Source organism: Stenella coeruleoalba, assembly GCF_951394435.1.
Source record: "Stenella coeruleoalba genome assembly, chromosome: 2".
Classification (NCBI taxonomy): domain Eukaryota; kingdom Metazoa; phylum Chordata; class Mammalia; order Artiodactyla; family Delphinidae; genus Stenella; species Stenella coeruleoalba.
In genome coordinates, this window is record NC_137147.1 from 69,419,176 (window position 1) to 69,441,473 (window position 22,298).

A 22,298-nucleotide genomic window follows, 5' to 3' on the forward strand; every position below is an offset into this window, starting at 1 on the left:
AGGCAGGAATACAACCCCACCCATTAGCAGAGAGGCTGCCTAAAATCATAAAAAGGTCACAGACACCTAAAAACACACCACCAGATACAGTCTTGCCCACCAGAAAGATGAGATTCAGCCTCATCCGCCAGAACACAGGCACTAGTCCCCTCCACCAGGAAGCCTACACAACCCACTGAACCAGCCTTAGTCACTGGGTACAGACATCAAAAACAACATGAACTACAAACCTGCAGCCTGCGAAAAGGAGACCCCAAACACAGTAAGTTAAGCAAAATAAGAAGACAGATAAACACACAGCAGATGAAGGAGCAAGATAAAAACCCACCAGACCTAACAAATGAAGAGGAAATAGGCAGTCTACCTGAAAAAGAATTCAGAATAATGATAGTAAAGATAGTCGAAATCTTGGAAATATAATGGAGAAAATACAAGAAAAGTTTAACAAGGACCTAGAAGAACTAAACAGAAAACAAACAATGATGAACAACATAATAAATGAAATTTAAAATTCTCTAGAAGGAATCAGTAGCAGAATAACTGAGGTGCAAGAATGGATAAGTGACCTGGAAGATAAAAGGGTGGAATTAACTACTGCAGAGCAGAATAAGGAAAAAAAAAATGAAAAGAATTGAGGACAGTCTCACAGACCTCTGGGACAACATTAAACACACCAACATTCTAATTATAGGGAAAGAAGAAGAAGAGAAAAAGAAAGGGACTGAGAAAATATTTGAAGAGATTATAGTTGAAAACTTGCCTAATATGAGAAAGGAAATAGTTAATCAAGTCCAGGAAGCAGAGAGAGTCCCATACAGGATAAATCCAAGGAGAAACACGCCAAGACACATATTACCAAACTATTAAAAATTAAATACAAGGAAAAAATATTAAAAGCAGCAAGGGAAAAACAACAAATATCATACAAGGGAATACCCATAAGGTTAAGAGCTGATATTTCAGCAGAAACTCTGCAAAACAGAAGGGAGTGCCAGGACATATTTAAAGTGATGAAAGGGAAAACACTACAACCAAGATTAGCCTATCCAGCAAGGATCTCATTCATATTTGACAGAGAAATTAAAACCTTTACAGACAAGCAAAAGCTAAGAGAAATAAGTATCACCAAACCAGCTTTACAACAAATGTTAAAGGAACTTCTCTACGCAGCAAACACAAGAGAAGGGAAAGACCTACAATAACAAACCCAAAACAAGTAAGAAAATGGTAATAGGAACATACATATTGATAATTATCTTAAAAGTAAATGGATTAAATGCTCCAACCAAAAGACACAGACTGGCTGAATTGATACAAAAACAAGACCCATATATATGCCGTGTACAAGACCCATTCTAGACCTAGGGACACATACAGATGGAAAGTGAGGGGATGGAAAAAGATATTCCATGCAAATGGAAACCAAAAGAAAGCTGCAGTAGCAATTCTCATATCAGACAAAATAGACTTTAAAATAAATACTATTACAAGAGACAAAGAGGGACACTACAAAATGATTGAGGGATCAATCAAAGAAGAAGATATAACAATTGTAAATATTTATGCACCCAACATAGGAGCACCTCAATACTTAAGGCACATGCTAACAGCCATAAAGGGGAAACTGACAGTAACACAATCATAATAGGGGACTTTAACACCCTACTTTCACCAATGGACAGATCATCCAAAATGCAAATAAATAAGGAAACACAATCTTTAAATGATATATTAAACAACATGGACGTAATTGATATTTATAGGACATTCCCTCCGAAAACAACAGAATAAACCTTCTTCTTTAGTGCTCATGGAACACTCTCCAGGATAGATCATATCTTGGGTCACAAATCAAGCCTTGGTAAATTTACAAAAATTGAAATCGTATCAAGTATCCTTTATAACCACAATGCTATTAGAGTAGATATCAATAACAGGAAAATATCTGTAAAATATACAAACACATGGAGGTTAAACAATAAACTGCTTAATAACCAAGATATTACTGAAGTAATCAAAGAGGAAATCAAAAATACCTAGAAACAAGTGACAATGAAAACACGATGACCCAAAACCTATGGGATGTAGCAAAAGCAGTTCTAAGAGGGAAGTTTATAGCAATACAATCCTATGTCAAGGAACAAGAAACATCTCAAATAAACAACCTAACCTTACAGCTAAAGCAATTACACAAAAAAAGAACAAAAAAACTGCAAAGTTAGCAGAAGGAAAGAAATCATAAAGATCAGATCAGAAATACATGAAAGAGAAACTGAGGAAACAACAGCAAAGATCCATAACATTAAAAGCTGGTTCTTTGGGAAGATAAACAAAATTGATAAGCCATTAGCCAGACTCATCAAGAAAAAAAGGGAGAAGACTCAAATCAATAGAATTAGAAATGAAAAAGGAGCAGTAAGAACTGACTCTGCAAAAATACAAAGGATCATGAGAGATTACTACAAGCAACTTTATGCCCATAAAATGGACAACCTGGAAGAAATGGACAAATTCTTAGAAAAGCACAACCTTCTGAGACTGAACCAGGAAGAAAGAGAAAATATAAACAGACCAATAACAAGTACTTAAATTGAGACTGTGATTAAAAATCTTCCAACAAACAAAAGCCCAGGACCAGATGGCTTTGCATGCGAATTCTATCAAACATTTAGAGAAGAGCTAACACCTAGGCTTATCCTTCTCAAAACCTTCTAAAATATAGCAGAAGGAGGAACACTCCCAAACTCATTCTACAATGCCACCATCACCCTGATACCAAAATCAGACAAAGATGACATAATGAAAGAAAACCACAGGCCAATATTACTGATGAAAATACATACAAAAATCCTCAACAAAATGCTAGCAAACAGAATCCAACAGCACATTAAAAGGATCATACACCATGATCAAGTGGGGTTTATCCCAGGAATGCAAGGATTTTTCAATATATGCAAATCAATCAATGTGATACACCATATTAACAAACAGAAGGAGAAAAACCATATGATCACCTCAACAGATGCAGAAAAAGCTTTCAAAAAAATTCAACACCCATATGTGATAAAAAACCCTCCAGAAAGTAGGCAAAGAGGGAATTTACCTCAACATAATAAAGGCCATATATGACAAACCCACAGCCAACATCATTCTCAATGCTGAAAAACTGAAACCATTTCCACTATGATCAAGAAGAAGACAAGGGTGCCAACTCTCATCCCTATTACTCAATGTAGTTTTGGAAGTTTTAGCCACAGCAATCAGAGAAGAAATAGAAATAAAAGGAATGCAAATTTTAAAAGAAGAAGTAAAGCTGTCACTCTTTGCAGATGACATGGTACTATACATAGAGAATCCTAAAGGTGCCACCAGAAAAGTACTAGAGCTAATCAATGACTTTGGTAAAGTAGCAGGATACAAAAGTGATGCACAGAAATCTCTTGCATTCCCATACACTAATGATGAAAAATCTGAAAGAGAAATTAAGGAAACACTCCCATTTACCATTGCAACAAAAAGAATAAAACACCTAGGAATAAACCTACCTAAGGAGACAAAATACCTGTATTTAGAAAACTATTAGACATTGATGAAAGAAATTAAAGATGATACAAACAGATGGGGAGATATACTATGTCCTTGGATTGGAAGAATCAACATTGTGAAAATGACTATCCTACCCAAAACAGTTTATAGATCCAATGCAATCCCTATCAAACTACCAATGGCATTTTTCACAGAAACAGAACAAAAAATCTTACAATTTGTATGGAAACACAAAAGACCCTAAATAGCCAAAGCAATCTTGAGAAAGGGAAAGGGAGCTGGAGGGATCAGTCTCCCTGACTTTAGACTATAGTACAAATCTACAGTAATCAAGACAGTATGGTACTGGAACAAAAACAGAAATATAGATCAGTGGAACAGGATAGAAAGTCCAGAGATACACCCATGCACGTATGCTCACCTTATTTTTGATAAAGGAGGCAAGAATATACATGGAGAAAACACAGCTTCTTCAATAAGTGGTCCTGGGAAAACTGGACAGCTACATGTAAAAGAATGAAATTAGAACACTCCCTAACACCATACACAAAAATAAACTCAAAATGGATTAAAGATCTAAATGTAAGGCCAGACACTATAAAATGCTTAGTGGAAAACATAGGCAGAACACTCTATGATATACATCACAGCCAAATCCTTTTTGACCCACCTCCCAGAGAAATGAAAATAAAAACAAAAATTAGAAAATGGTACCTAATGAAACTTAAAAGCTTTTGTGCAGCAAAGGAGACCATAAACAAGAAAAAAAGACAACCCTCAGAATGGGAGAAAATATTTGCAAATGAAGCAACTGACAAAGGATTAATCTCCAAAATTTACAAGCAGCTCATGCAGCTCAATACCAAAAAAACAAACAAACCAATCCAAAAATGGGCAGAAGACCTGAATAGACATTTGTCCAAAGAAGATATACAGATTGCCAACAAACACATGAAATGTTGCTCAACATCACTAACCATTAGAGAAATGCAAATCAAAACTACAATGAGGTATCAAATCACAGCAGCCAGAATGGCCATCATCAAAAAAATCTATAAGCAATAAATGCTGCAGAGGGTGTGGAGAAAAGGGAACCCTCTTGCACTGTTGGTGGGAGTGTAAATTGATACAGCCAGTATGGAGAACAGTATGGAGGTTCCTCATAAAACTAAAAAGAGAACTACCATATGACCCAGCAATCCCACTACTTGGCATATACCCTGAGAAAACCATAATTCAAAAAGAGTCATGTACCACAATGCTCATTTCAGCTCTCTTTACAATAGCCAGGACATGGAAGCAACCTAAGTGTCCATTGACAGATGAATGGATAAAGAAGATGTGGCACATATATATAATGGAATATTACTCAGCCATAAAAAATGAAATTGAGTTATTTGTAGTGAGGTGGATGGACTTAGAGTTTGTCATACAGTGTGAAGTAAGTCAGAAAGAGAAAAACAAATACTGTGTGCTAACATATATATAGAGAGAGAATCTAAAAAAAAAAAAAGGTTATGAAGAACCTAGGGGCAGGAAAGGAATAAAGACACTGACATAGAGTATGGATTTGAGGACACAGGCAGGTGGAAGAGTAAGCTGGGACAAAGTGAGAGACTGGCATGGACATATATACACTACCAAATGTTAAACAGATAGCTAGTGGGAAGCAGCTGTATAGCACAGGGAGATCAGCTCCGTACTTCATGACCACCTAGTGGGTTGGGATAAGGAGGGTGGCAGGGAGTCACAGAGGGAAGACATATGGGGATATATGTATATGTATAGATGATTCGCTTTGTTATAAAGCAGAAACTAACACAGCATTGTAAAGCAATTATACTCCAATAAATATGTTAAAAAAAAAAAAAGTAAAAATAGAACTACCATGTGACCCAGCAATCCCACTACTGGGCATATACCTTGAGAAAACCATAATTCTAAAAGAGTTGTGTACCACAATGTTCATTGCAGCACTATTTATAATCGCCAGGACATGGAAGCAACCTAAATGTCCATTGACAGATGAATGGATAAAGATGGGGTACATATATACAATAGACATACCATTTATAAACCATTTATATATGTTATAAAAACATCTTTTATCCATGTTGGTTCATGGTACATGCCAAAGCCATAATGTCATCTTTGAATTGCAGAAGATTTGACACCATTTTGAATATTTTTATGAGTAGGTCCAGGCCCTAAGGTCCACGACACTATTTCACAATGTTACTTGGATATTATTATGTTTAACATAATGGAATGTATGTTATCATTAAGCCTAAAAATCTTCAGTTTTTCCTCAGTTACATACTCCCCTCCCACATGCTTATTTCAAGAAACTGAATGTGGCATTAATGAGTAGGGTACCATAGCCTAAAGAACATTACATTGTCACAATAATTATTCTAAAATACATCCTTGTTCACAAAATCATTCAAGAGCTTGTTAATGTATTTATTATTTCTTTAGTCCTTGAATTAAAGATTATACTAGAGATATCTTTATATCTGCACCTGGCTATATTTTGAATGGGTATAGGATTTCAGTTACATCTGAAGTGAAAATATATATCACTTCCAATCTTTGCTCTTTGCTGCTATTTATCTGTGCTTGAGACCTGGAGCTTTATTCTCTCTATCCTCCATTAACATCTTTAGTTTTTTTAAAGTTTTTATTTTAAAGAAGATGTTGGGGGTAGGAATTTATTAATTCATTTTTGCTGTGTTGGGTCTTCGTTTCTGTGAGAGAGCTTTCTCTAGTTGTGGCAAGCGGGGGCCACTCTTCATCGCGGTGTGCGGGACTCTCACTATTGCCGCCTCTCCTGTTGTGGAGCACAGGCTCCAGATGCGCAGGCTCAGTAGCTGTGGCTCACGGGCCTAGTTGCTCCGCGGCACGTGGGATCCTCCCAGACCAGGGCTCAAACCTGTGTCCCCTGCATTAGCAGGCAGATTCTCAACCACTGAGCCACCACGGAAACCCAACATCTTTAGTTTTTTAAGGTGGTTCTTGCATTATAAAACATAAGGCTAAATTAATTATATCTCAACAAAAATGTTAATGCTTTGGTGCTATCAGAGATGAAACACTGAACCTAAGATATAGAACACCTTAGACTAATCATATGTCAACTATTCGAACAAGAAACTGAGCAAAACCACAGCAAACCACGTCAAAAACAAAAAATCATTGTACACTGTTACACCATGCAGAATTACAAATATTACAAATCATCTATTTTATCACCATTTGTTGCAAATGTTCACAACTTTATGATTGTTTGTTAAAACTTCCATTTCTTTAAAATTGTGGGCAGTTTATATTCTACCTCACTTCACAAATGACTTGTGACAACTAATATCTCTCTTCACCAATCTCTCTAGCCACACACATTCATCTTTATATTCTAAGACAAGTTGCTATAATATTCTAGCTATTTTTCCTTGGGGCAACTTTGCTTTTGAGCATTCCTCTTAGTCTCTGCACAAAAACAGTGATGGAAATGGTGGTACTGTACAATTGCAAAATGACAATTCCATAGTTTTGCATCATCAATACTTATAGCATGATTTTATCCACTGCCATGTAGAAAAATGACATTAGATGAATTTTTGCATCATATTATCCTATTACAACATAGGTTGGCTATAACTATGGCATTGCACAATAAGTGGCACATAGCAATATTTGCTAAAGGCTGTTACTTGAGGGTTAAAATTTTATGGGGTAAAAGTGGGGCTATAGGAAAAGAAATGAAGAGTTTTCATAGACAAGAATTACAAAGCCTTCCAGGAATAATGTTAAACGTTTTCCCACGCTGTCAAATGTCAACATTTTGACAGCATAGGAAAAAGCATTAAACATTTTCCACCCCGTCAAAGTTCTGACATTTTCCAAAAGACACATTCATTAGACATACTAGTTTTGCCTATGGAAAGATACTGTGCATATTATATACTAAGGGAAGATTTAGTCAGAAAGAATGAAAATAGAAACAGATGACCTCAGGTGTCATCACAGAGTGGTATAGAGTACAAGTAGTCCATAGAAGGTGACAATTTAGAGATTATGTCACTTTTTTATGTGAGTATCTTAAGGGAGAGATATATTATATGATTAACTCTTAATCATCTGTGGTAATGAGAAAAAGTGAAAGCAGGAAAAATGACCACAAAAATTAAATCCTAATCTTTCACTTTATATAGAGTTTTAATTGCATCAATTACTACATCAAAAATGACAAAAAAGGAAAACATTAATTTTGAAAGATTTAAAAAATTTTCCTGTTTCCTCTTCTAATAAATTATAAATTATTATAGAAAGAGAATGGATACTAATAACTAGCCCTTAAATCATCAGAAGTTGTATCTGTTTTGTTTCTTTGTTTGGAGCAAATGAACCCTTAATACCAAAATAATATTTTTAAGCCATGGTAATATCCAATCATTCTTTATTATTAAATATTGTTAAATATCCATAGCTTTCTGGGAAAGTAATATTAGAAAACTTCTAACACTTTTCAAAAGTTTCTCATTTTTTGTGAGTTTTTATGCCCAGACGAATCATTTGAAAGTAAACAGTTTTCTAATGCAGAGATATTAACAGTGCCTAAAACTCTTTTAAGATCTCCATAAGGAGACTAAATTAAATGTGCCATTTTAGGCTCCAAATGACTCATCACAATGGTTTGTTAATGGCAAATATGTTTTATTCAACCTCTTTATTACAGAACATGATGTAAGAATATAAATATTAAAGTAAATATATCTTAATTTTAAATAAACATCTATCTAAGTGATGTATTTCTCTTGTATACAGTCTGACTCATGTGCTCCTGTATCGTTTTAATCCAGTATGGCATGTTTTATCATAAATTATTATTTCTGTTCTGCATATAAAATATTCCTTGATATATTTATTTTTACATTCACCAAGGGAAGCATATTTCATATCCATAGTTTTTGGATTACAATTGAAAGAGTTAAGTAAATTATTCAAACTGAAATGACTACTTAGATTTGTAGAGGAAATTGAAAATAAGGATTAATAAGTGAAATTTCATTTAGAAGAGGTGTTAAAAAACTTTGGTCATAAAGAAACAAAAGATAATACTTTAACTCATATTTTTCTTTGTAGAAAGGAAAAAGAAAAAAATCTATTCAGATTTGTGCATTTTAAGATAGATTTTGTAAATGGAATACTTTAAATGAAGGATAACCCTATGAGGAGAGAATGGATTATTTGAAAAGCAGGAAGAAAATACACTGTAAAGATACTTAAGCAATCCCAAGGGACAGTGAATTTAGATTAATTATAGGGGAAAACTTTCTAATGAACTCCTGAGAAAAAGTCTAGAAAACCCTTCTTTAGGAGACCTTAAAACAGAATGCTGATTTAATTTGCATGGTTGAGATAACTCACAGGTTAGAGATTTGAATAAAAGATGCTTCATTTGATCTATAGAGTTATCTGGTTTGTACACAGGTGTAATAAGAAACACAGAGTTCAGATACATCCTGGTAGGTATTTTTATTCTGATCTCAACACATAGTAATACTGATCCAAATGGTGCTTCTGCCATGCAACCTCCAAGACTATATCTGTGTATTCTAACTCCCTGTGCAGATATGTGCTAATGTGCTGAACGTGACTTTCTATTGCCTCTAAAAACATGTAACAGAGTATCCTGAAATTCCTTCAACCTGAAATCTATTTACATATGGCCTAAACATGGTGTGTGTGAGTATATATACATACATACATGCACATATATACACATACATATACATCCATATGTGTGTATATACATTATGTACATATGAAGTCTGTATCAGGAAGGAAAGATTCACCAAAGCTGAAAACAAAGCATACAGTCTTTGAAGGATAAAACCCTCTCCCGTTATACACGGAGGTATGGATATATAGATTTCCTTATGTTATGAATGATATCATCATCAATAACAACAGAAGATGTCGCATCCCTTTCATGGTTTTTAAAAGAAAAGAGAATTAGTAGGAGGATTTTTAGATGGAGAAGGGTAATCGTAAAAACAGTTTAGACTCATACTGCATGAGTTTTACTTTATCCTTATTTTCTCTAAAAGTGATTATTATCATGCTTAGTCAAAAGAAATACATTGTCCATTAAAATCATGTCTTGCTTAGGGTAATAAAATTTAGAAGTTTCCCAGAGGTCAATTGGCATGGTAGGCTAAATTTCTTATAATGTGATGGCTTTTGACCTTGTAATTCTATCTTTAGAAATGCATCCTAATGAAATTTTCTGAGGTCCATGCAAGTAATAAACTGTAATTATGTTCATCATATTATTCATTGCAGCAAAATTAATTAGAAAAATATAAATGTCCAACAATACATGTATATATGTCTTATGCATAAAACAATACTTTGCAACCTTGAATATTACGTTCTAATTCAGAAAACACTTCTTTTTTTAACATCTTTACTGGAGTATAATTGCTTTACAATGTTGTGTTAGTTTCTGCTGTATAACAAAGTGAATCAGGTATATGTATACATATATCCCCATATCCCCTCCCTTTTGGGTCTCCCTCCAAGCCTCCCATCCCATCCCTCTAGGTGGTCATAAAGCACGTAACTGATCTCCCTGTGCTATGCAGCTGCTTCCCACTAGCAATCTATTTTACATTTGGTAGTGTGGTTATGACAATGCTACTCTCTCACTTCATCCCAGCTTACCCTTCCCCCTCCCCGTATCCTCATGTCAATTTTCTATGCCTGCATCTTCATTCCTGTCCTGCCCCTAGGTTCATCAGAACCCTTTATTTATTTATTTATTTTAGATTACATATATATGTATTAACATACAGTATTTGCATTTCTCTTTCTGACGTACTTAGTACGACAAACTCTAGGTCCATCTACCTCACTACAAATAACTCAGTTTCGTTTTTTTATTGCTGAGTAATATTCCATTATATATATATGTGCCACATATTCTTTATCCATTTATCTGTCAATAGACATTTAGGTTGCTTCCATGTCCTGGCTACTGTAAATAGTGCTGCAATGAACACTGTGGTACAAGTCTCTTGTTGAAATATGGTTTTCTCAGGGTATATGCCCAGTAGTGGGACTGCTGGATCATATGGTAGTTCTATTTTTAGTTTTATAAGGAACCTCCATACTGTTCTCCATAGTGGCTGTATCAACTTACATTCCCACCAACAGCACAAGAGGGTTCCTTTTTCTCCACACACCCTGCAGCATTTATTGCTTATAGATATTTTGATGATGGCCATTCTGACTGCTGTGAGTTGATACCTCATTGTAGCTTTGATTTTCATTTCTCTAATGATTAGTGATATTGACCATTCTTTCATGTGTTTGTTGGCAACCTGTATATCTTCTTTGGAGAAAGATATGTTTGTTTTTTTGGTATTGAGCTGCATGAGTTGCTTGTAAATTTTGGAGATTAATCCTTTGCCACTTGCTTCATTTGCAAATATTTTCTTCCATTCTGAGGGTTGTCTTTTTCTCTTGTTTATGGTCTCCCTTGCTGCGCAAAAGCTTTTAAATTTCATTAGGTCGCATTTTTTTTTTGTTTGTTTTTATTTCCATTTCTCTAGGAGGACGGTCAAAAATGATCTTGCTGTGATGTATGTCATAGAGTGTTCTGCTGATGTTTTCTTTTAAGAGCTTTATAGTGTTTGGCCTTACACTGAGGTCTTTAATCCATTCTGAGTTTATTTTTGTGTGTGGTGTTAGGGAGTCTTCTAATTTCATTCTTTTACCTGTAGCTGTCCAGTTTCCCAGCATCATTTATTGAAGAAGCTGTCTTTTCTCCATCATATATTCTTGCTTCCTTTATCAAAGATAAGGTGACCATATGTGCATGGGTTTATCTCTGGGCTTTCTATCCTGTTCCATTGATCTATATTTCTGTTTTTGTGCCAATACTATACTGTCTTGATTACTGTAGCTTTGTAGTATAGTCTGAAGTCAGGGAGTCTGATTCCTCCAGCTCCCTTTTTCTTTCTCCAGATTGCTTTGGTTATTTGGGATCTTTTGTGTTTCCATATAAATTGTAAGATTTTTTTTTTGTCCTATTTCTGTGAAAAATGTTGTTGGTAGTTTGATAGGGATTGCAATGAATCTATAGATTGCTTTGGGTAGTAGAGTCATTTTCACAATATTGATTCTTCCAATCCAAGAACATGATATATCTCTCCATCTGTTTGTATCATCTTTAATTTCCTTCATCAGTGTCATAGTTTTCTGGATAAGGTCTTTTGTCTCCTTAGGTAGGTTTATTCCTAGGTATTTTACTCTTTTTGTTGCAGTGGTAAATGGGAGTGTTTCCTTAATTTCTCTTTCAGATTTTTCATCATTGGTGTATAGGAATGCAAGAGATTTCTGTGCATTACTTTCGCATCCTGCTAATTTACCAGAATCATTGACTAGCTCTAGTAGTTTTCAAGTGGCATCTTTAGGATTCTCTATGTATAGTATCATGTCATCTGCAAACAGTGACAGTTTTACTTCTTCTTTTCCTACTTGGATTCTTTTTATTTCTTGTTCTTCTCTGATTGCCATGGCTAAAACTTCCAAAACTGTGTTGAATAATAGTGGTGAGAGTGGGCAACCTCGTCTTGTTCCTGATCTTAGAGGAAATGGTTTCAATTTTTCACCAATGAGAATGATGTTGGCTGTGGGTTTGCCATATATGGCCTTTATTATGTTGAGGTAGGGTCCTTATATGCCTACTTTCTGGAGAGTTTTTATCATAAATCGGTGTTGAATTTTGTCTAAAGCTTTTTCTGCATCTATTGAGATGATCATATGGTTTTTCTCCTTCAATTTGTCAATATGGTGTATCACATTGATTGATTTGTGTATATTGAAGAATCCTTGCATTCCTAGGATAACCCCAGTTAATCATAGTGTATGATCCTTTTAATGTGCTGTTGGATTCTGTTTGCTAGTATTTTGTTGAGGATTTTTGCATCTATGTTCATCAGTGATATTGGTCTGTAGTTTTCTTTCTTTCTGACATCTTTGTCTGCTCTCTGTATCAAGATTCTGGTGGCCTCATATAATGAGTTTGAGAGTGTTCCTCCCTCTGTTATATTTTGCAAGAGTTTGAGAAAGATAGGTGTTAGCTCTTCCCTAAATGTTTGATAGAATTCGCCTGTGAAGCCATCTGGTCCTGGGCTTTTGTTTGTTGGAAGATTTTTAATCACAGTTTCAATTTCAGTGCTTGTGACTGGTCTGTTCATATTTTCTATTTCTTCTTGGTTCAGTTTTGGAAGGTTGTGCTTTTCTAAGAATTTGTCCATTTCTTCCAGGTTGTCCATTTTATGGACATATAGTTGCTTGTAGTAATCTCTCATGATCCTTTGTATTTTTGCAGTGTTAGTTGTTACTTCTCCTTTTTCATTTTTAATTTTATTGATTTTAGTCATCTCCCTTTTTTCCTTGATTACTCTGGCTAATAGTTTATCAATTTTGTTTATCTTCTGAAGGAACCAGCTTTTATTTTTATTGATCTTTGCTATTGTTTTCTTCATTTCTTTTACATTAATTTTTGATCTGATCTTTCTGATGTCTTTCTTTCTGCTAACTTGGGCTTTTGTTGTTGTTGTTCTTCTTCTTTCTGTAATTGCTTTAGGTGTAAGTTTCGGTTGTTAACTTGAGATGTTTCTTGTTTCTTGAGGTAGGATTGTATTGCTATCAACTTCCCTCTTAGAACTGCTTTTGCTGCATCCATAGGTTTTGGTCCTAGTGCTTTTACTGTCATTTGTTTCTAGGTATTTTTTGATTTCCTCTTTGATTTCTTCAGTGACCTTTTGGTTATTTACTAGTGTATTGTTTAGCCTCCATGTGTTTGTATTTTTTACAGTTTTTTTCCTGTAATTGGTATCTAGTCTCATAGTGTTTTGGTCAGAAAAGATACTTGTTACAATACCAATTTTCTTAAATTCACCATGGCTTGATTTGTGACCCAAGATATGATCTATCCTGGAGAATGTTCCATGAGTACTTGAGAAGAAAGTGTATTCTGCTGTTTTTGGATGGAATGTCTTATAAATATCAACTGAGTCCACCTTTTTTAATGTGTCATTTAAAACTTATGTGTCGGGCTTCCCTGGTGGCGCAGTGGTTAAGAGTCCGCCTGCCGATGCAGGGGACACAGGTTCGTGCCCCGGTCTGGGAAGATCCCACATGCCGCTGAGCGGCTGGTCCCGAGAGCCATGGCCGCTGAGCCTGCGCGTCCGGAGCCTGTGCTCTGCAATGGGAGAGGCCACAACAGTGAGAGGCCTGTGTACCGCAAAAAAAAAAAAAAAAAAAAAAAAACTTATGTGTCCTTATTTATTTTCATTTTGGGTGATCTGTCCATTGGTGAAAGTGGGGTGTTAAAGTCCCCTGCTATTATTGTGTTACTATCAATTTCCCCTTTAAGGGCTGTTAGCATTTGCCTTATATATTAAGGTGCTCCTATGTTGGGTGCATAAATATTTACAATTTTTATATCTTCTTCTTGGATTGATCTCTTGATCATTATGTAGTGTCCTTTTTTGTCTCTTGAAATAGTCTTTATTTTAAAGTCTATTTTGTCTGATATGAGAACTGCTACTCCAGCTTTCTTTTGATTTCCATTTTGCATGGAGTATCTTTTCCCATCCCCTCACTTTCAGTCTGTATGTGTCCCTTCGCCTGAAGTGGGTCTCTTGTAGACAGCATATATATGGGTCTTGTTTTGGTATCCATTCAGCCAGAGTGTCTCTTTTGGTTGGGGCATTTAAACCATTTACATTTAAGGTAGTTATCGATATGTATGTTCCTATTACCATTTTCTTACTTGTTTTGGGTTTGTTATTGTAGGTCTTTTCCTTCTCTTGTGTTTCCAGCCTAGAGAAGTTCCTTTAGCATTTGTTGTAAATCTGGTTTGGTGATGTTCAATTCTCTTAACTTTTGCTTGTCTTTAAAGATTTTAATTTCTCCATTGAATCTGAATGAGATCCTTGCTGGGTAGAGTAATCTTGGTTGTAGGTTTTTCCCTTTTATCACTTTAAATATGTCCTGCCACTCCCTTCTGGCTTGCAGAGCTTCTGCTGAAAGATCAGCTCTTACCCTTTTGGGTATTCCCTTGTATGTTATTTGTTGCTTTTCCTTTGCTGCTTTTAATATTTTTTTCTTTGTATTTAATTTTTGATAGTTTGATTAATATGCGTCTTAACATGTTTCTCCCTGCATTTATCTTATATGGGACTCTCTGCACTTCCTGGACTTACTATTTCCTTTCCCATGTGAGGGAAATTTTCAACTATAATCTCTTCAAATATTTTCTCAGACCCTTTCTTTTTCTCTTCTTCTTCTGGGACCCCTATAATTCGAATGTTGGTGTGTTTAATATTGTCACAGAGGTCTCTGAGACTGTCCTCAATTCTTTTCATTCTTTTTTCTTTATTCTGCTTTGCAATAGTTATTTCCACTATTTTATCTTCCAGGTCACTTATCTGTTCTGCCTCAGTTATTCTGCTACTGATTCCTTCCAGAGAATTATTTTTTGTTTTTGTGGTACGCGGGCCTCTCACTGTTGTGGTGTCTCCCATTGTGGAGCACAGGCTCCGGACGCACAGGCTCAGCGGACATGGCTCATGGGCCCAGCTGCTCCACGGTATGTGGGATCTTCCTGGACCGGGGCATGAACCCATGTCCCCTGCATTGGCAGGCGGACTCTCAACCACTGCACCACCAGGGAAGCCCCCAGAGAATTATTAATTTCATTTATTGTGTTGTTCCTCATTGTTGGTTTGCTCTTTAGTTCTTCTAGGTCCTTCTTGTATTTTCTCCATTCTATTTCCAAGATTTTGGATCATCTTTACTATCATTACTCTGAATTCTTTTTCAGGTAGACTGCCTATGTCCTCTTCATTTGTTTGCTCTGGTGGGTTCTTACCTTGCTCCTTCATCTGCTGCATATTTCTCTGTCTTCTCATTTTGTTTAACTTACTGTGTTTGGGGTCTCCTTTTTGCAGGTTGCAGGTTCATAGTTTCCATTATTTTTGGTGTCTGCTCCCAGTGGGTGAGGTTGGTTCAGTGGCTTGTGTATGCTTCCTGGTTGAGGTGACTGGTGCCTGTGTTCTGGTGGGTGGGGCTGGATCTTGTATTTCTTGTGGGTAGGGCCACGCCTGGTGGTTTGTTTTGGGGTGTCTGTGAACTTTGTATGATATTAGGCATCCTCTCTGCTAATGGGTGGGATTGTGTTCCTCTCTTGCTAGTTGTTTGGCATGGGGCGTCCAGCACTGGAGCTTGCTGGCTGTTGGGTTGAGCTGGGTCTTAGTGTTGAGATGGAGATCTCTGGGAGAGCTCTCACCTATTGATATTATGTGGGGCCAGTAGGTCTCTGGTGGTCCAATGTCCTGAACTCGGCTCTCCCACTTCAGAGGCCTAGGCCTGAGACCAGGGCAGGGCACCAAAACTCTGTCAGCCACATGGCTCAGAAGAAAAAGTAGCAAAAAAGATAGAAAAAAATTTTTTCTTTAAATTAAAAAAAAATTAAAATAAAAAATTAAAATATTAATAATAATAAAAAAAGAAGAAAGCAACCAAACCAATAAACAAATCCACCAATGATAACAAACTCCAAAAACTACACTAAGATATATATAAAAATCAGAAGCCAATCAGTCGTAGTCAGCAAACCCCAAGTCTACAGTTGCTCCCAAAGTCCACCACCTCAGTTTTGGGATGATTCACTGTCTATTCAGGTATTCCACAGATGCAGGGTACATCAAGTTGATTGTGGAGATTTTATCCACTGCTCCTGCGGCTGCTGGGAGAGATTTCCCTTTGTCTTCTTTAAATTATGAAAACAGTCAAACTTATGAAATAAGACTAATTATATAAGAATTGACATAGAGAAAATCAGGAATCTGGAAATTGTGTGACAGGATCTTAGAGCTCTAATTCTGATGAAAGGATGATAATAATGAATTTTTCTGTGTAAAAGAGGAAGAAATAGAAATAAAATAAAACAAGATGGTGACCACTGTTAAATGAATAGGATTTCCAATGCCTTTGAAGAAATCAGGATCTTTGAGCTTATAACTGGCATATGCACACCAAGAAAGTAGAAATAAAACACATCTCAATACAGTTACGATGCAGGAACAGAGACAGCACTGAGAGGAGTAGATGACAACCCAGTGGGAACAAGACTATTTTTCTGGCTGATAAATGCTTTGAGGACAGGTTAAAGGAAAAGAAGGATGAGATATACAGACCACTGAAGCTACCTCAAGGAGAGTGTAAAGCCAGATGGTGAGCTGCACATAAAAATGATGGCCAGGACAAACTGCAGGTATATGACCCAAACAGTACAGGCAGTGTAGCTCTAGCTTCATGTGCCACACCCAAGGAAGGGATCAAACCTTCTTTGCTGCAGGTGAGTGTGAAGGACATGGTATTATAACTATTGATGATATTCAGGGATGTACAGTGCTATAGGCTGTCTGATCATATGTTTGATATGTGATGTCTATTATACTGAGCTACTTAAAACTTTTAAACTACTGAAAGTTAATTAATTGACTTGCTGAATTTAAAAGAAATACATTTCATGTACAGAAAATTTGGGAAATTTGAAAATCATGAAGGTAAAAATCATCATTATCATGGAACCGTTTTCCCAGATATTTTAGATTCCATGTTTCATCATTTCAACCACAATCTGCAAAATTTATAATGCCTATTGTTCCTTTGTACTTTCAACACACCTGCCTGGCAAAACCATAGAGCTGGATGAATCTAATTATCTGCCTTCTCTAAACTTGCACCTGGATAGTTAAACCCAACTGCCAGTGTGCATTTATGGCTTAATATTGACCAGATTTTCAAACTTTCTGGCAACCATTCTATTTCTTCTAGTCAGGTGCTTCTCTCATTCTTCGAAATGACTATTTCAAATGTATTCTACTTTCTTCAACCCTCCATTCTCCCTTCTTTTCAGAAGATGACACTGTCTCCACTTTAGAAAGTAAACAAGCCAGAACACGGGGGGAAACTCAAAATTCCATGTCCATATTTGCAAAGCAGACTATCTCTGCCCTCATCCTATCCTCTTTTATATTTTTTTGCAACACCCATACCTGGGCTCTCCCTACACCCACTAACGGCCCTTCCTCAGCATTTGTACACACTTAATTATGTCAGCTCGTAAAAAGCATATACATACTTTCTCCTCAAGCCTACACCCTTTCCTTCTACTCTTTTCTTGCTTTTACAATGAAATGTAATTTGATAGATGAAATGTATCAAAAAATATTTCTTCTCCATTCACTTACTTCCCCCTGCACTCCTCCAGAAACAAATTGCAACATAATATGGATCACCATTCAACTGAAATCTCTCTTGCTAAGATGTCAATCATTCTAAGGTACACTTTTCTATCTTTGATATTCCATTAATTTCTTTACATCTGAATACACTTTGGTACGCTGATCACTTCTTCCTTCTCAATTCACTTTCTGTGGCACTTACTGTCCTGGTTTTCTTCTACTCCACGTGTTCTCTCAATTTCTTTTGTTGACTTGTCCACTAAATAAATGTGTCATTGTGGGAGTTTTTAAAGACTCTTTCTGAGGTTCTCTTCTTATGCATGGCATGCAATGCTATATAAATACTTGTATGTATAAATACAAGTATTTCATGCTCTCCTTTAAATTCCAATTCCAAATAGCTTTCTAATTGTCATCTCCAGATGAATTTCTTTTAGATACTCAAACTCAATTCCTCAAAAGAAATCTATATTCTCTACCCCTCAGACTTATTTTCTATCCAGCTTCAGTTCCTATCTCAGTCCACAGCACTCAAGTATTCAAGCAAAAGACTTGAAAATCACTCACCTCATCTCTTTAAATGCTGAAATCCAATCTTATTACCTTGGTGATGTCATTTCCTAATTACCTTTCTAATTATCGACTTATACCCATCTCTACTACCTTGATCATCTACCCCAAGCCACCTTTATTTCTCTTCTCTACTCCTTTAGTGACCTCTCCAAAAACATGCCATATTTTGTTCATGCCTAAAGCTTCTAAATATATCTTTGTTTCTCTTAAGGATAAAGACTTACGTCCTTAACAAGAAATCCAATCACACCAATCAAGCCTCAGCTGCCTTCTTTGTGGCAGACATCGTGGCTTGGATAACCCACAACTTTTTCCAACACAATTCTTCCTTGTTGGAAAAGCTACTCCCTTTACCAGCCTGTCTTGCTACTGCAAAGCTTTCCACATAAACATTTTTCTATATTTTATGTATATATAAAGTAAAAGTAAAATTACCATACATATGTATGTATGTATTACCATTACATATGCTATCTCTGGGGGTGGGTTCTTAAGATGTCATTTAAGAATTTAAGAAACCATAAGATTGTTTTATTTTCCTGATTTAAAAAGCGTTGTCACTCCCTTCTTCCCTTGAAAGTGGAAATGATGGTTGGATACAGTGACCATCTTGAAGATATGAAGCATTTAAAAGGGCAAAAGCCAAACATTAAGAATGGCAAAGTCAAAAACACACAAATAGCCTAGGTAGCTCATGACATATGTGAGCAGGTAAACCAATGAGAGGATAATTTCTTTTGATGTGAGAAAAATGAGCCTCTTTTTATAAAAAGACTCTAAAATTTACTTGCTGTAAACACATTCCCAATAATACATCATCAGACCTCATAGCACTTTCTCCTTGGCTTTCAGCTTCAGACATATGATAATTTAAAATATATATATACTAACTGAGGCACAATTTAAGAGGTAAATGCACAGACCCTACATGTACTCCTTGGCCTGTGATTCCTACCACATTGGCCTTTCAGACTGTCAACTGTCTCTTCCATTGAGGGAGACCTCCTGGTTCTACTTGGGTTCCCACTCATTTCATTGTGGCCTAGACAGTCTCTCCAGCAATTGTAGGGCTCATTTTGTTTCCCTGTCTCAGGAATCACTGTTCTTCCCTACCTGATACCCAATGTCTGAAACCTGTTTTTATCTATTTTTAGTTGTTTCAGGTAGAAGGGTAAATCCAGGTCCTATTATGTTATATTGCCCAGAAGTGGAGGTCACATTTAACATGATTTAAGTCTGCCATCATACTATTAAATTTCGAATCATATCATTTACTTTTGTTCTCTCCCTGAGCGTGATGGGTATAGTGAGAGTTTCCCTAATCCTAGGATGGACAGTTGACAAGCGTATTTATACAGTGAAAGAATATACTCCTACTAGGTGTGTCTTTGGTCTGTGCTAAGATAGGAACACTCTTGTATACTGTGGAAAGGTGCAGAATATTAAAGTCTATTGACTATTTCTTATGGCCTCAGCCAAGGTACCACAAGATTGACAAGCTCAAATCCACAGGGGCTCATGTGCAAGAGCAGGGAGAAAATAGCAGGGTAATTTTTAACTTTGTTAAAAGACGTGTTTTGTCTTGTGGTATAGGATTTGAAACCAATTGGGGAGAAGCAGATTATCATGTATGGGGCCAGATTTCCTTGCAACCTCCAATTAGTGTGCTAATAACGAAATGATGGGCCTGTGGCCATTTGAGTGAGACAGAAGAGCAAAAATTTCAGTGAAATCTGACTACCCCACATATCAACTCTTGCTGTTCCCAGTCTCTTGGAATGATGTATCCCTTTGTAAAGTAAAATCAAATCTAATGCATCTACTAGGTCTGAGTTAACATCACAAAGTATATGAGTTTGAAAATGCTGGACTTTCCCAGGTATAGATTCCCAATTATGCCCAGAGAGGGCAACAACTGGAAACAGATTAGGTGGGTACAGCCTCAGATAATGTGTTTTTAAAATGTGCATGATTCCAGAAGATTTCTACTTTTGCTTTCCACACAAAATTCTCAGAAATGAAAATCATAGACAAATGACAGAAGTTTTATGGGAGTTATGTTGTCCAAAAAATCAGTTCTGGTAAAAAGCTACATTCTCTTACAGTAAAGCCTTTAAATACCCAACCCCTACAGAGAAGCTTACTGCCTGAAGGTCCCTGTATTAGTTTGTATTGAGGCTCAACTTCATCCCTGTCCTTTCAAAATCTTGTTTTATACTCCAATATAAGCAATTAAATTTACCTATGTCCCTCTAAAGAAGTTGGAGATGGGTTTCACTCCTTCTACTAAAAAAAGATTTAATACTTTCCATTTCTAATTTTTATTTGTATGTTCTGTTAATTAAATTTACATTTATCGGAATTTCGTTTTAGATTTGATTAAAGTAGCATGGCTCTCAGACTTATCAATTATAGTTTTTCCCCCCTATTTTCTTCTGTATTGTAATTTTTCTTCCTTATAATTCCATTTTAATTTCTTGTATATTTCTTTCTCTAATTACCATAGCTGAAAGTAGTTTTGTTCTTTAAATAACTGAAGCATGTAATATTGTGATTTTACTTCTAAATACAGCTTTAGTTGTTCAATTTTGACACAATAGGTTGGTTTTCCTAAATATCTTTCATTGCATATTTGATGCCTTGATATGTTTCAGAAAGGCATTTTTCTAATTTGAAATTTTTGGTATATTTTTAATAATATATTGACACAATATGTAGCTCTTAAGCATTTTTTTGTATTGGTATTTTAATCTAAGAACATGTGCATGTTCAATAAAGCTTGATTCTTGAAAATGATTCAGTGAAGTTACAGAACTTACTAAAAATACAATTCTCTTCTATTTTATTCTTTATGGCTTCTAGTTCCCTTCTGTATCTTTGTCTATTTAAGATTCCATAGACTAATACTGGTATACTGATATTTTTCCCAGGGACTTATTTCCTGCCAGTTCACCATGAATTTTACGTCAGTGTCTTTCATACTGTAGCAAAAGTAACCTCCCTTCTGACCTGATGATGCTTAGGCCAGGTTTTAAAGTTTATGGTCTGGGGTTATATTTATATAATTTGATATCACAATCTTACTTTACATTCTCTATATTTATGCCTCTTTTTTTAGTTTTTTCCTATTTTTTTTTATTGTGGATTTTTTTTTTTTCTTTTTCCCTGGATAGAATACATCCAGACCTCTGTGGTTTTGAGTTTTCACATTTGCCCCATAATTTTTAGTCTCTCTTTTCTTTTTTCCCAAGATTTCACAATTTCTTTGGTATTTGTTGAACAAGTACTTTAAAAAGTTTAAATTTATTCTGATTCAAATAGTAATTATTTTATCATTTCCTCCTAATTTAATAATGACACTCCTCTTTAATGTTGTAGAGAATTTTTTTTTAAGTAAAGCCAAGAGCTCCTTTTTTTTTCTTTTCTTCATCATTCTTCACTCAGCCTTGACTGAAAAGAGATGTTTCTGGGCCTTTTTTTTTTTGCACCAGACTATATATATATATATTTTTTCCTCACTGCCCTACTTCCTACTGATAAATCCCTCCTCTCAGATGTGAACCATGAGGCTAAGTGGATGTACACAATCTCAAACCAAATTTCTGGTTCCCCACAGATAATGACAGATCCAGGTTTTATGTAGCCTGAAGCTTTTACAGTTTTAGGGGTCCTCTTTAAGAAAAAGAATACAAAATTGAAAATATAAAATGAGTTACAAAATTGATAGAGTAATTAGAATAAGTAAATGAAGAAATCAAAACAAAGTATTAGCACCTTGGAAATCTGAGTATCTTTCTCTTTAGTTAACTTACCAGAAATTTTACACAGAAATGCCTTCTGATTGCAAGT